Raw genomic sequence first — 15,635 nt, 5'->3', positions numbered from 1 at the left:
AGATGAAAAGGTAATGGTATTATCTCTTGTTATAACACAGCAGTGAACCCTTCTGTTAGTTAAACCAAACACCCAGAAAAGCTGACCTCGCCTCAAAATCTGTTAAAATATGAGTGACAGTGAACTCCCAAATTCCACTATTTAAAGAAAATAATATCAATTTATTCCTCAACTCTAAAAGTAAACATTAAACAACAACTATTACAACTCTAAGTCCCCCTTTCTCTTAACTGCTTATGCTGTACCAATAAACACTTATTAAAATTACATCAACTTAATTTCAAAACCATATAGCAGCTGTTGTCTCTGGTGTCTTTCTTCATTCAGCTGAAGATCTCTCTGAGTCATCTTCTTTCTTTTTACTGCGAAGGTATTTCATACGAAAAGGTACCTTTGATGGACAGTGTTTCAATTGCATTTATTCTGTCTGCCTTTCAAAAAGCTTGCCTTTTTTATACCTCAACATTTTATCGTCTAATTGGTTTGGTGTTGGCAAAAACAATAACTTCAAAATTGATTAGGTTTTAGTATCCTGGGGCATAATTTAAATTTATTGTTCAAATTCAAATTGTTGTCAAAACAACAACTATCTCAGGTATCAATTTCACAGCTAAGTGTTACATATGCTACAGTACTCTTAGTCTGCTGGTTAGTCATATGACAGGTGCTTATAAGCTCTCAGTGCAAAACAGCATTCACCCTCTCTTAAAGGTACAGTACACACCTTCAACTTCATAACAACTGGGCTAGAAATCCTGAAGGCCACAATAATGCTAATGGGTTCAAATCCCACCATGGTAGTTGATGAAGTTTAAAATCAATTAAAAACTGGAATTAAAAACTAGCCTAATGTAAACGTGTAATGTTTGTTTTAAAAAAACTGTTTCATTAATGCCCTTTCCAAAAGGAAATCTGCTGTCTTTACCAGGTCTGACCTACACATGACTCCAGACCCACAGCAACATTGTTGATTCTTAACTGCCCTCTGGGTGATTAAGAATGGAACAATGCATGTTGGCCTAGCCAGTGAGACCTGTATTCTATGGATAAATCTTAAAGAAAGAGCTCTGAGGCCTACCTTCAATAGGCCTTTGGGCCTAGACATTGGGGAATTGAAATAAAAAGCAAATAAATAATGTTGAATTTGTACCAATATTTGTTAAATAATTGGACTCTTATGTTCAGTTCCACACAGCCCAGTATAAAATACTTCAGAACGATGGAAAAGTACAACTGAAATCCTTCCAATTAGGAATGACAAGCTGAAGTAAGGAGGGCTCAAAACCTGAGAGATTTCTCCCTGTAACAAGGAGAGTTATTGCAGGATCTAGTTGTGGATCATGGAAAGGTTTGTTTAGCTTGTCAAAACTGTAAGGTGAGTGTGAATTTACAATGATCACCAGAAGAATGAAAAGGCAAGCAAAAGCTGTTTTTATTGAACATATGGGTGTTATTTGATTGCAAAAAGCTTTAGCACAAGCTAAGCAGAGATTATACTATGTTATAAAAAAGGTGTGATAAGTATTTAAAGGAAAACTCTAAATTAGTGGTTGGAGAAAGGACAGGAAAGATCAGATTAACACAGCAAGCTACAGATAAAGAATTGTCTCCTCTTAGACTGATTGCTTTTGTAATGGTCTAATCAGAAAATTCCAAACCATCTTTTCATATGGAGTGTCAAAATATGACTTAGAACTTTTTGTTGTTGCACAATTTTGAAACAGTTTACCAACTGGAAATAATTTCATCGTGATTTTGGCTTGTTGAGTTGCGATGACAATCACCTAGGCATTGTTAACCAATCAAGCACATAAACTTCCCGCTCCCCATCCTCAGCACCAGGCGCTCTGAGCAGAGAAGCAGAATGCAGGAGCATCATTAGGAGGGGAACTCACTGATGGTTTGACAGGAAGATGCTTGTCTCAGCTGTTATTGAAAAGCAACCTGTCAATCTCCACTGCATTCTCATTGTCAGCGATTTATTATTCCTTACCTTCTGTTGTTTCATGTTTCATATTTGGTTACGGTGAAGAGGAAAATGACAACCCAATGGAACTCAGGCATCTTTCTGCTGCAGTCCACTTTGTGAATTATTTCATTTTTGCTGGGTTGAAATCCTGGAACTCCCTCCCTTAATGGCACTGCCTCTCGACTTACACCAAGTAACTCAAAAAGACAAATCTCCATCACTGGGGGAAACTCGGGATGGCAATTAATGCTGGTTCAAACAGTGATGTCCATGTTGTATCAATGATTTTTTTTTTAAAATTGCAAGTATCAGTGCTGGTATTGGACCTTATAACTGTTTCCCCAATTGTCCTGCACAAACTATAATTGTTCCCATTCAGTCAACTCCACATTCATCACAGACATTTCCTGCACCACACTTACCACTTTAATTCCCCCTCTGTCTCCCTCGTCCCCTCCCCTCTCTCGCACCAAAAGATGGCGGCACAGTAAGACACTTCAGACTGAGCTCCTCCACTCTGTCCATTTGCTTTTCTTTTTTTTTGCTCCTTTCTTCTTCTCTTTTTATTGTGTCTTCTTCCTTTGTCTCTCTTTCTCTTTCCTGTCCAGACTGCAGACTCCCAGTCATGGACTCTCATCCTCTGGACTCAGCGCAGATCCGGTGAGGTAACCTCCTGGCATGGAGTGGTGATCTCTCATTGGCCCAGTGTGATGATCTTTAGGCCCGGTGTAGCCTCAAAGAGGACTTCCAGTCTCGAGATGATTCCTGGAAGTGCGGTCCCACCATGGCTAAGTACTTAAGAAAGACTACGATGTATAACTTTGAACTTTGTTCTTTCTTTTCACCTTATTCTTATGATTCTGTCCCCAGGTATTTGTACCTAACATGGCACCTTGAGTGGCAACATTATACACTTTTCATTGTACTCCTGTACTTGAGCACCTGTGACAATAAAAATCTGAATCAAAATTAAAACCAAAGTTCTTTCTCCAAGCTCATCTCACCCACTAAGATCCATCTTTTACTCCCTTGCCTCATTCCCATTAAATCCTGTCCACCCAACATCTTTGCCTGATTTCCTGGGATACTGTCCCCTCTCTCTAAACATCATCATACCCATTCCTTAAAAGGAACTCTGCAATACCACTTTGCCAAGCACGACAAGGGCTCCTTCTTTAATTTCACTTCCAGCTCCAATGCCCTCAAACGTATTTTATTTCATCCCAAATCTTAACCCCAATTTCCCATTGCTCCATGCTTGCATTCCCTCCAATCAGACAGTTGTTTTAGACACAGAACCAAAGTGGCTATGTCAAAGATCAAAAATATCACCCTCCCCAACTCTGACCATTATATATTAATTCTCCACGTGGCCTTTAATTTTGTGATCTTTTCCACAATCTAACACATGTCACTTCTGGTTCCCCATGCTATTGGTGCAGTGTGGTAAAATTGTTCTCACTTGGCTCCATTCTGAAACGTCTGATTTCTCGTAGTGGGTTTCTCTTCTCTCCCAACATTGTTGTCTCTAGAGTCCTCCAAGAATCAATTGCTGCCTTTTCCCTCATTTGCAGTCTGCTTCCACACCAATTTTCCCAAAGTCCTACATTGCATCTGCATTGTTGGATTCCTTTTCTGATGGATGACTCAGAGTTTCCTTCCATTTGACATTGGGTTTACTCACGCGACATCCTCATCCCAAGGTGAAAGACAGTATTCACACTCTCCCAACCCTATCAAACATTGAGCTGAGTTTCCGACGCAATGATCCTTCCCTCCCAATGATGACCTATTTTCTCCTGTTTCACATCACCTGTCTCCATCTGTGCCTCAGTCGATCCCGTGCTGAAATGCTCCCCTATACCTTTATCATCTTCAAATGTGACAATTCCAATCTGTTCTTGTCCCATGTCTGATCTTCAGTCAATCCTCTGTGTTGTTAAAATAATTCAGAGTTCTGATTTGTTATGGACCAGACCAAGTCACATCAAAACATATCAAGGTGATAGCATAGCCCTGGACTTTTATCTTATTTAAGGGCAAGTGAAAGGCCCTGTATCCCAGGTGGGATTCGATTGGTCAAGCTGCTAGACTTTAAGCAAAACACATTTCATTCTTACACCACGTTTAAAATATAAACAAAAAAAAAATTGTCATAACTTTGACTCTATCGCAATTCTTAACAAGCTAATATATTATTTAACTACTACTCATCAACTGACCCAATACAGCAATGTGCCATAAACACACTCTGAGGAGAGGCAAAGCCAGTGAAACACATTCCTGTCTCACCTGTGATCTTCTCCAGTCCTGGAGAAAGGAAAAACTTCAAGAATGAATCTAGCCGCAGAGAGAGGGAGAGAACCCAAGCTCCCAGCAGCAGCAGAGAAAGAGTTGCGGCCTGCATCCTTAAGTCCAAAAACCCAACTGCAATAGCCAAGAGCAAAACCCCAAAGCCTGGCTCAATACACACAGAGTAAAAAGCTTTGGGCTTCTTTTGTCTATTCTTGTGGAGCAGAGAGCTTGGTGCTAGATTTTCAAAATTTCTCTTCAACAGAAACAGGACAGAACAAGTCCCTCTTAAAGGGACATTTCATTACAGTTTGTCCTTTTACAGAAAAATAGTCATAAACAATCCATTGTTGAAATAAACCAGAACAAATGTTACCGTCAGGGGTAGCAAAGGGAACTGGCAGGCAGTGCAGGGATCTCCTGTGGTGGTTCGCCTCAACAACAAGTATACCATTTTGGAAACTGTTGGGGGGGGAGCAACCTACCAGGGGTAAGCAATGATTTGTTACTTGGGAATGAATCCGGCCAGGTGTTAGATTTGGAGACAAGATGAGCACTTTGGCAATAGTGACCATAATTCAGTTACATTTAGAATAGCAATGGGCAGGGGCAGGTATATACCACAGCGAAAGAGGTATAACTGGGGGAAAGGTAATTATGATGCAATTAGGCAAGTTTTAGGATGCATAGGATGGGGAAAGAAACTGCAGGGGATGGACAAGCTTGAAATGTGGAGCTTTTTCAAGGAACAGCTACTGCAGGTCTTTGATAAGTATATACCTATCAGGCCGGGAGGTAGTTGTCGAGAGAGGGACTATGGTTTACTAAAGAAATTGAAGCACTTGTCAAGAGGAAGAAGAAGGGTTATGTGAGTATGGGGCATGAAGGCCCAGATAGGGGGCCTGAGAGTTATAAGTTAGCCAGAAAAGATCTAAAGAGAGTGCTAAGAAGAGCCAAGGGGGGACATGAGAAGTTGCTGGTGGATAGGATCAAGGAAAACCCTATGGACTTCTATAGGTATGTCAGGAATAAAAGAATGACTAGAGTAAGATTACGGCCAATCAAAGAAAAAGGTGGGAAGTCGTGTGTGGAATCTGAGGACATAGGGAGAATGAATACTTTTTGTCGAAAAGGGCAATGTTAGTGATGATACGGAGATACAGGCTACTAGATTAGATGGGATTGCGATTGACAAAGAGGAGGTTTTAGCAATTTTGGAAGATCTGAAAATAGATAACACTCCTGGGTCCCCCCACTAACCCACCCTATCCTTCCCTTGTCACAGCAGGAATTGCAAAACCTGCGTCCACACCCCCTCCCTCACCTCCATCCAAGGCCCGAAAGGAGCCTTCCACATCCATCAGAGTTTCATCTGCACTTCCACACATGTCATTTGCTGCTGATGTGGCCGATTGGGGAGACAGGACACCGACTTGCAGAGCGCCTCAAAGAACATCTCCCGGACACCCGCACCAACCAACTCCAATGCCCTCTGGCTGAACACTTCAATTCCCCCTCCCACTCCACTGAGGACATGCGGGCCCTGGGCCTCCTCCATTGCCATACTCTAACCACCCGACGCCTGGAGGAAGAACGCCTCATCTTCTGCCTTGGGATCCTCCAACCACACGATATCAATGTGGATTTCACCAGTTTCCTCATTTCCCCTCCCCCCACCTTACCCCAGTTCCAACCTTCCATTTCAACACCGCTCTCATGACCTGTCCTACCTGTCCATCTTCCTTCCCACCTATCCCCTCCACCCTCCCCTCTGACCCATCACCTTTACCCCCACCTCCATCTACCTATCACACTCTCAGCTACGTTTGTCCAGCCCCATCTCCCTCCCGTTTATCTCTCCCCGAGGCTCCCAGCCTCATTCCTGATGAAGGGCTTTTGCCCGATACATTGATTCTCCTGCTCCTCGGATGCTGCCTGACCTGCTGTGCTTTTCCAGCGCCACACTCTCCACTCTGATCTTCAGAATCTGCAGTCCTCACTTTCTCCCCTGATAAGTTTCTCATCCCTATTCTCTTGCCTTCTCCCCTTAACCCTTGACAATCAAGAACCTATTTACCTGAGTCTTTAATAAACTCAGTAACCTGGCCTCCACAGCCTTTTGTGGCAACAAAATTAGGGACCTTAGTGCGCAAGCTCACTGGTCTCTTAAAATATCAGGACAGCTGGATAAATTGTCAAGGAGGCATATGGTAGACTTGCCATGACTGGAGGAAGAGCGCCTCATCTTCCGCCTAGGAACCCTCCAACCACACGGGATGAATGCAGATTTCTCCAGCTTCCTCATTTCCCCTCCCCCCACCTTATCTCAGTCCCAAGCCCCGGATTCAGCACTGCCCTCTTGACCTGCAATCTTCTTCCCGACCTCTCCGCCCCCACCCCCTCTCCGGCCTATCACCCTCACCCTCACCTCCTTCCACCTATCGTATTCCCAGCACCCCTCCCCCAAATTCCCTCCCTCCCTACCTTTTATCTCAGCCCGCTTGGCACACCAGCCTCATTCCTGAAGAAGGGCTTATGCCCGAAACATTGATTCTCCTGCTCCTCGGATGCTGCCTGGCCTGCTGTGTTTTTCCAGCACCATTTTTCAACTCTGGTCTCCAGCATCTGCAGTCCTCACTTTCTCCTCCTTGTCATGATTAGGCCAGCCATAGAGTTTAAGAGAAGCAAGGTTATGCTGGAACTGCATGAAATAATGATGAGGCTACAGCCAGAGTATCAAATGCATTTCTGCAATCTATATTATAGGATGGATATGATCACACTGGAGAGGGTGCAGAGGAGATTTACCAGGATGTTGCCTGGTCTGGAGAAGGGCTTATGCCTGAAACGTCAATTCTCCTGCTCCTTGGATGCTGCCTGACCTGCTGCACTTTTCTAGCAACACATTTTTCAGCTCTGATCTCCAGCGTCTGCAGTCCTCACTTTCTCCCTGGAGAGTTTTAGCCATGAAGAGAGATTGGACAGGCTGAGGTTGATTTCCTTAGAGCAGAGGAGATTGAGGGGGGATAGGAATGGGATGTATGAAATTGTGAGGGGCATACTTTTCCCCTTGATGGAGGGGCTAGTGTCCAGAGGCAATAGAGGCTGGAGATTTGGAGGGGATAGTGAGGAGAAACCTCCTCACTCAGAGGGTGGTGGGAATCTGGAAGTGTAAGGGTAGCAGAGGCAGAAACCCTTTTGATGTACACTTGCAAAGTTCCCTGGGGTCAAGGATTCCAGAGCTAAAGGACATAGGTTTAGCGTGAGAGGGGAAAGATATAAAAGAGACCTGAAGGGGAACTTTTTAACACAGGGGTGGTACGTGTATGGAATGAGCTGCCAGAGGAAGTGGTGGAGGCTGGTACAATTGCCACATTTAAGAGGCATTTGGATGGGTATATGAATAGGAAGGGTTTGGAGGGATATGGGCTGGGTGCTGTCAGGTGGGACTAGATTGGGTTGGGATATCTGGTCGGCATGGACGGGTTGTACCGAAGGGTCTGTTTCCATGCTGTACACCTCTATGACTCGATGACTCCATGGCTGGGAAATGGGATTAGCATAATGAAGTGGGTTGTTTCGAACAATGCAGATGTGATGGGTTGAAGAGCCTTTATCTCTGTGAGTCTTTCTCATCCTCTGTCATTGGTTCTCAATTGATTTAGACTTTTTGTCCGCATTTTGAATTGCCTCCCTAGCCTTCCCTAAGATTCGCTCAGTCCTCCCATTTCAACCAGATATTCTACATGTGAATTCAGCTCCTTAAGGATCCACCTACTTCTGAAGAGTCATTGGACATGAAACATTAACTCTGCTTCTCTCTTCACAGATGTTGCTAATCCTGATGAGTTTCAGCATTAGTTGTCTTTTCTCATGGAATCCCTACAGTGTGGAAACAGGTCATTTGGCCCAACAAGTCCACACCAACTCTCCGAAGGGCATCCCACCCTCTATTTTCCATAGCTAATGCATGTAACCTACATATCCCTGGACACTACGGGGAAATTCAGCATGGCCAACTCACCTGACCTGCACATCTTTGGACTGTGGGAGGAAACCAGAGCACCCAGAGGAAACCCACGCAGACACAGGGAGAATGTGCAAGCTCCACATACACAATGGCCCGAGGCTGGAATCGAACCCGGGTCCCTGGTGCTGTGAGGCAGCAGTGTTTCAGATTTTGCAACACTTTGCTTTTACTTCTCATCCCTGTTGCCACCACACACTGTTGGCAATTGCCCCTTCTAACCGTCTCCCCCAAAACACTCACTCCATGACCCGGCATCTCTGTCACTGCTTTAAAGAAACCCCTATTAATCTGTGGTTGGTTCATTTCTTATTGTTATCTTTCCCCCTGCTTTCCCCTATCTACCTTTCCTCTCTACCTTTCTGGACAGGGGGTGCAGCATATCAGGAGTGATGTGGAAGAACAAGATGTCATGTCGTGATTGTACGAGTTTAAACGGCTCTGTCCCAGCACGTGCTGGTGCATATGATGGCCTGAATTTGAATTAGAATTAGCTTTATTGTCACACATACTCACCTGAGCACAGTGAATCGAGTACACGTCACCACTTACGGTGCTGTCTTGGGTACAAAGGTCCCTCGGTTCAGGTTCTGAGGAACAGGAAAGAAAATTGGAAAAGTAAAGAAATAAAAAGTCCAGCATTACAGATTTTCACACCATCTTAGGTACAAAGTACAAAAACAAAGGAATAAATTCGGAAAGGTAAAGAAATAAAAAGTTCAGAATAACACTCCTTCCAACCCACCTGGGCTTCATCTCGAGACTCTCAAGGCTGGGGCTCGGCATTGATTTCACTTGATTGATTGATTGGGTAAAAACAATGATTGCAGATGCTGGAAACCAGATTCTGGATTAGTGGTGCTGGAAGAGCACAGCAGTTCAGGCAGCATCCGAGGAGCAGTAAAATCGACGTTTCGGGCAAAAGCCCTTCATCAGGAATCCAAGTAGAGAGTCTGAAGGATGGAGAGATAAGTGAGAGGAGGGTGGGGATGGGGAGAAAGTAGCATAGAGTACAATAGGTGAGTGGGGGTGGGTTGAAGGTGATAGGTCGGGGGGGGGAGGGAGGGTGGAGTGGATAGGTGGAAAAGAAGATAGGCAGGTAGGACAAGTCATGGGGACAGTGCTGAGCTGGAAGTATGGAACTAGGGTGAGGTGGGGGAAGGGGAAATGAGGAAACTGTTGAAGTCCACATTGATGCCCTGGGGTTGAAGTGTTCCGAGGCGGAAGATGAGGCGTTCTTCCTCCAGACGTCAGGTGCTGAGGGAGCGGTGGTGAAGGAGGCCCAGGACCTCCGTGTCCTCGGCAGAGTGGGAGGGGGAGTTGAAATGTTGGGCCACGGGGCGGTGTGGTTGATTGGTGCGGGTGTCCTGGAGATGTTCCTAAAGCGCTCTGCTAGGAGGCATCCAGTCTCCCCAATGTAGAGGAGACTGCATCGGGAGCAACGGATACAATAAATGATATTGGTGGATGTGCAAGTAAAACTTTGATGGACGTGGAAGGATCCTTTAGGGCCTTGGATAGAGGTGAGGGAGGAGGTGTGGGCGCAGGTTTTACAATTCCTGCGGTGGCAGGGGAGGTTGCCAGGAAGGGAGGGTGGGTCGTAGGGGGGCGTGGACCTGACCAGGTAGTCACGGAGGGAACGGTCTTTTCGGAAGGCGGAAAGGGGTGGGGAGGGAAATATATCCCTAGTGGTGGGATCTGTTTGGAGGTGGCGGAAATGTTGGCGGATGATTTGGTTTATACGAAGGTTGGTAGGGTGGAAGGTGAGCACCAGGGGCATTCTGTCCTTGTTGCGGTTGGAGGGGTGGGGTCTGACGGCGGAGGTGCGGGATGTGGATGAGATGCGTTGGAGGGCATCTTTCATCATGTGGGAAGGGAAATTGCGGTCTCTAAAGAAGGAAGCCATCTGGTGTGTTCTGTGGTGGAACTGGTCCTCCTGGGAGCAGGTACGGCAGAGGCAGAGGAATTAGGAATACGGGATGGCATTTTTGCAGGAGGTAGGGTGGGAAGAGGTGTAATCCAGGTAGCTGTGGGAGTCGGTGGGTTTGTAAAAAATGTCAGTGTCAAGTTGGTCGTCATTAATGGAGATGGAGAGGTCCAGGAAGGGGAGGGAGGTGTCAGAGATGGTCCAGGTAAATTTAAGGTCAGGGTGGAATGTGTTGGTGAAGTTGATGAATTGCTCAACCTCCTCGCGGGAGCACGAGGTGGCGCCAATGCAGTCATCAATGTAGCGGAGGAAAAGGTGGGGAGTGGTGCCGGTGTAATTACGCAAGATGGACTGTTCTATGTAGCCAACAAAGAGACAGGCATAGCTGGGGCCCATACGTGTGCTCCTGGCTACTCCCTTGATCTGGAGGAAGTGGGAGGGTTCGAAGGAGAAACTGCTAAGGATGAGGACCAGTTCGGCCAAACGAATGAGAGTGTCGGTGGAAGGGTACTGTTGGGGACATCGGAAGAGGAAGAAACGGAGGGGTTGGAGGCCCTGGTCATGGCGGATGGAGGTGTAGAGGGATTGGATATCCATGGTGAAGATGAGGCGTTGGGGGCCGGGGAAACGGAAGTGTTGGAGCAGGTGGAGGGCGTGGGTGGTGTCTCGAACGTATGTGGGGAGTTCCTGGACTAGGGGGGATAGGACAGTGTCGAGGTAGGTAGAGATGAGTTCAGTGGGGCAGGAGCATGCTGAGACAATGGGTCGGCCAGGGTGGTCAGGCTTGTGGATCTTGGGAAGGCGTTAGAACCGGGCAGTGCGGGATTCCCGGACTATGAGGTTGGAAACTGTGGGTGGGAGATCTCCTGAGGTGATGATGTTCTGTATGGTCTGGGAGAAGATGGTTTGGTGATGGGGGATGGAGTCATGGTTGAGGGGTCGGTAGGAAGAGGTGTCCTCGAGTTGGCATCTGGCTTCAGCAGTGTAGAGGTCAGTGCGCCAGACTACCACTGCGCCTCTTTTATCTGCTGTATTGATGGTGAGGTCGGGATTGGAGCAGAGGGATTGGAGGGCAGAGCGTTGTGAGGGTGAGAGATTGGAGTGGGGGAGGGGGGTAGACAGTTTGAGGCGGTTAATGTCCCAGCAGCAGTTGGAATTGAAGAGATTGAGGGTGGGTAATAGGTCAGCGTGGGGTGTCCAGGTGGATGCAGTGTGTTGGAGATGGGTGAAGGGGTCCTCGGAAGGTGGGCAGGAGTCCTGATTATGAAAGTAAACTCGGAGGCGGAGGCAGCGGAAGAATTGTTCGACGTCACGGCGTGTATTAAATTCATTGATGCATGGGCGGAGGGGGATGAAGGTGAGTCCTTTGCTGAGGACTGATCGTTCGTCCTCAGTGAGGGGGAGGTCTGGAGGGATGGTGAAAACTCGGCAGGGCTGGGAGCTGGGATCTGGTGTGGGTGTGGAGCTGGGAGTGGGGACAGAGCCTGTAACTGGAGTGGGTGTGGTGGTGGGGGAATGGGGGTGGAGTCATGAGCAGGGGTAGTGTTCCCCTCAGGGTTCTGGGGCGGGGATGGTGACAGTGGGATCTGTGGAGGGGCGTGTCAGCAGAATGCAGGTGAGTGGCGTTGGTGGAGGCGGAAGTGGTGGCGAACATGGCAGTAGAAGGGGGACGGAAGTCACTGAGCGTCTGACATCAGCGATGATGTCAGGGGCGGAAGTGATGTCACGTGTGGTGCATGAGGAATTGTGAGGAGTGGGATTTGCTGTGGAAGCGGCCATGATGGGGACAAAAGTGATGTCATCAATCAGCGTGGGGGTGGTGGCTGCACCAGCTGCATGGCTAATGGTGTCCGAGCAGTTCCAGAGGCCGGGGGAATTTACTGGAATGTTTGAGGAGCGCTGGTTATGGAGGTGGGTAGATAAAACTTTGTTGTACTTACAGTTTTTAATGTTTGAGATGGAATTGAAATACTGTTTGTTGAGAGTATGAATTCGCCTGAGGATGTAATACAGAGTGGGTCCTTTGCAATTCTGAGAGAGTGTGGCCCTCAGCTGAGGCAGGGCTGACTGTAGAGAGGTTAGGTGCCAGCGCATTGCTGCAAGCGTGGAGCGGAGGATCTTGAAGGAGAACCGTTGCTGGTGTTTTTGAATCTGTAGTCTGTACTGTTTGTCCTGTTCGGGTCCGAACTCTGCTGGTTTAAAGGTGGTCCGGAGTCCGTGTGTGATGAGTTGGTTACGAAGGCAGGCACTGAGGAAGCAAATGTGGCTGTGGAAGCGAGTTTGTTTCACGACATGGTTGAAGAGCTTCAGGGCAGAGGAAATGACCTGGGAGTTGCAGTGTGAGAGGGACTCCCTGAGATTCTTGTAGAGAGAGGAGGAAAACGTCTTCAAGGCAGGCATCCTTTCAAGAGGATTCGCAGTAGGGTTAAAATCAATGAGGTAAAAACAATGATTGATTGATTGACTTATTTATTGACACTGGGCTGTGCACACCACCCTCTGTAGTTTTGTGCAGTCCTGGGTGGAACAGTCGCCTTACCAGGCCGTGATGCACCCGGACAGGATACTCTCCATGCTACATCTGTAGAAGTTGGTGAGGGTCCTTAAGGACATGCTGAATTTCCTGAGCCACCTGAGGAAGAAGATGTGCTGTTGTGCCTTCTTGACCATTGCATCTCCGTGGGAAGTCCAGGACAGATTATCGGTTATCGTCATTCCAAGGAACTTGATGCTCTCAACCCTCTCAATCTCAGTTCCATTGATGTAGAGGGGAGTGTGTTCTCCTCCTTTCTTTCTGAAGTCAATGATCAGTTCTTTAGTTTTTCCGACATTGAGAGAAAGGTTGTTCTCATTCTACCAGGTAACCAAGCCCTCTATCTCCCTTCTGTATTTTCTCTCATTGTTATTAGATATCCGTTCTACCATGGTGGTGTCGTCAGTGGACTTGTAGATGGAGTTTGTTCAGAATTTGGCTACACAGTTGTGGATGTTCAACGTGTACAGTAGGGATCTGAGAATGCATCACTGGGGGCTCCAGAATTGAGTGTTATTGTGGAGGAGATGCAGTTGTCTGTCTTCACTGATTATGGTGTATGGGTCAGAAAGCTGAGGATCTAGTTGCAGAGGGCGGAGCTGAGACCAAGGTCATGGAGTTTTGAAATCGGTCTGGAGGGGATAATGGTGTTGAAGGCGGAGCTGTAGTCGATGAGCAGGAGTCTGATGTAGGTGTCCTTGTTGTCCAGATGTTCCAGGGATGACTGCAGAGCTGGGGACATGGTATCCACTGTGAACCTGTTACGTCGGGAGGCAAATTGTAAGGGATTGAGGCAGGCAGGGAAACTGGAATTGATGTGGGCCATGACCAGCCTCTCGAAGCACTTCATGATAATGGAGGTCAGAGCCACTGGGCGGTGGTCATTAAGGCACGTTGCAAGTGCTTTCTTAGATACGAGGATGATGGTGGTCTTCTTGAAACAGGTAGGAACTTCGGCTTGTAGGAGGGAGGGGTTGAAGATGTTAGTAAATACCTTGCCAGTTGGTCCACACAGGATCTGAAGTAAGAAGAAAGAAGGGGAAAAAAGCAGATAACGGGAAAAATAAGGAAAGAAACAGACTGAGTGGATGAGCTCTGGTTGAGGAGTCTTGCACATCCCTTCAGAGGTAATCTGGCAGAATAGATCAGAGGTGTGTTTCAGAACCTGCTTATAAACTCAGGAGGTAGTCCATCAGATTGCAGTCCTGTAAATCCTTGGGTCGCATGATTGGTGTTATGACACAATGGTGAACCCTTCTGCTACTTCAACCAAACATCCAGAAAAGCTCACCTCACCCGAAATCTGTTAAAGTATGAATGACAGAGATCTCCCAAATTCCACTATTTAAAGACAAAAATATCGTTTTTATTCTTTAACACTAAAAGTGAATATTAAACAACAATTATTTACAACCCTAAGCCTCCTTTCTTTTAAAGGCTTGTTATCTACCTCCAATTCCATAACAATATACTGATCTTATTAAAATTACATCAACTTAATTTTCAAAACCACCCAGTGGCTGTCGTCAATGGCATCTGTCTTCCTCTGGCTGTGGATCTTCCTGAGTTGTCTTGGGTCTTTTGCTTTAAAGGTGTTTCATATGAAAAGGTATCTTTGATAGGGAGTGTTTTGAATAGCAGTCTTTCTCGATGACAGTTTGTCGCTCTATCTCTGGCTAACTCCCGAAATATTGGCTTCTTTTATACCCCGGCTTGCACCTAAATAGGTTAGGGACCAGTATTCTGGCAGGCAGGTTTTCTACTGCAACACCGCTACATTTAAACTAAGTAGCGGGGGGGAGGGGACAAGCTGGATGTTTAAAAAGGAAATTGAAGGGAAAGTTAGAACAAGAGAAGTCAAGAAAGACAACTGTATCAATGAGGCAGAAAACTCGGAAAGGCATCATGCTGTAAGGTTGGAGTGAAATAAGGGTTGATGGGAAGGGTGAGAGCAGTAACAAATTAAAAATACTATACATGAATGTACGAAGCATTAGACATAAGATGGATGAGCTTGAGGCTCTTTTGGAAATTGGCAGATACGATATTGTGGGGATAACTGAGACGTGGCTTCAAGTGGACAGGGCCTAGGAAATGAATATTCAAGGCTACACGTGTTATCGTAAGGACAGACTGACGGGCAGAGGGGGTGGGGTGGCCTTGTTGGTAAGGGATGGTATTCAGTCCCTTGCGCGGGGGGACCTAGAGTCAGGAGATGTAGAGTCAGTGTGGATAGAGCTTCGAAATACCAAGGGTAAAAAGACCCTCTTGGGAGTCATCTACAGGCCCCCAAACAGTAGTCTGGATGTCGGATGTAAGTTAAATCAGGAGCTGAAATTGGCCTGTCGCAAAGATGCCACTACAGTTGTTATGGGGGATTTTAACATGCAGGTAGACTGGGAGAATCAGGATGGTATTGGGCCACAAGAAAGAGACTTTGTGGAGTGCCTCAGAGATGGATTCTTAGAGCAGCTGGTGCTGGAGCCGACCAGGGAGAAGGCAATTCTGGATCTGGTATTGTGTAACGAACCAGAATTGGTCAGAGACCTCGAAGTGAAGGAGCCATTGGGAAGTAGTGACCATAATACAATAAGCTTCAATCTGCAATTTGAGAGGGAGAGGGTACAGTCGGAAGTGACAGTACTTCTGTTGAATAAAGGGAATTATGGAGCTATGAGGGAGGAGCTGGCCAAAGTTCAATGGTGCAATACCTTAGCAGGGATGACCGTGGAGGAACAATGGCGGATATTTCTGTGTATAATGCAGAAGTTGCAGGATCAGTTCATTCCTAAAAGGAAGAAAGATCCCAGGAGGAGGCATGGGCGGCCGTGGCTGACGAGGGAAGTAAAGAAACATATAAAGTTAAAAGAGAAAAAGTATAACATAG

At 46.5% G+C, this 15,635-nt stretch overlaps 1 pseudogene; it reads right to left on the bottom strand.

Moving 5' to 3' along the window:
- Positions 1–2,875: 2,875 nt before the first annotated feature.
- The window catches only part of LOC148146715 (uncharacterized), a 38,189-nt pseudogene continuing 25,429 nt past the window's right edge, over positions 2,876–15,635 (bottom strand).

Source organism: Chiloscyllium plagiosum, unplaced genomic scaffold (genome assembly GCF_037043375.1).
Source record: "Chiloscyllium plagiosum isolate Xiang-an unplaced genomic scaffold, Cpla_swu_hap1 HiC_scaffold_19, whole genome shotgun sequence".
NCBI lineage: Eukaryota > Metazoa > Chordata > Chondrichthyes > Orectolobiformes > Hemiscylliidae > Chiloscyllium > Chiloscyllium plagiosum.
Note: the sequence above shows the minus strand (reverse complement) of the source record. Positions and strands in the feature narration are given on the sequence as shown.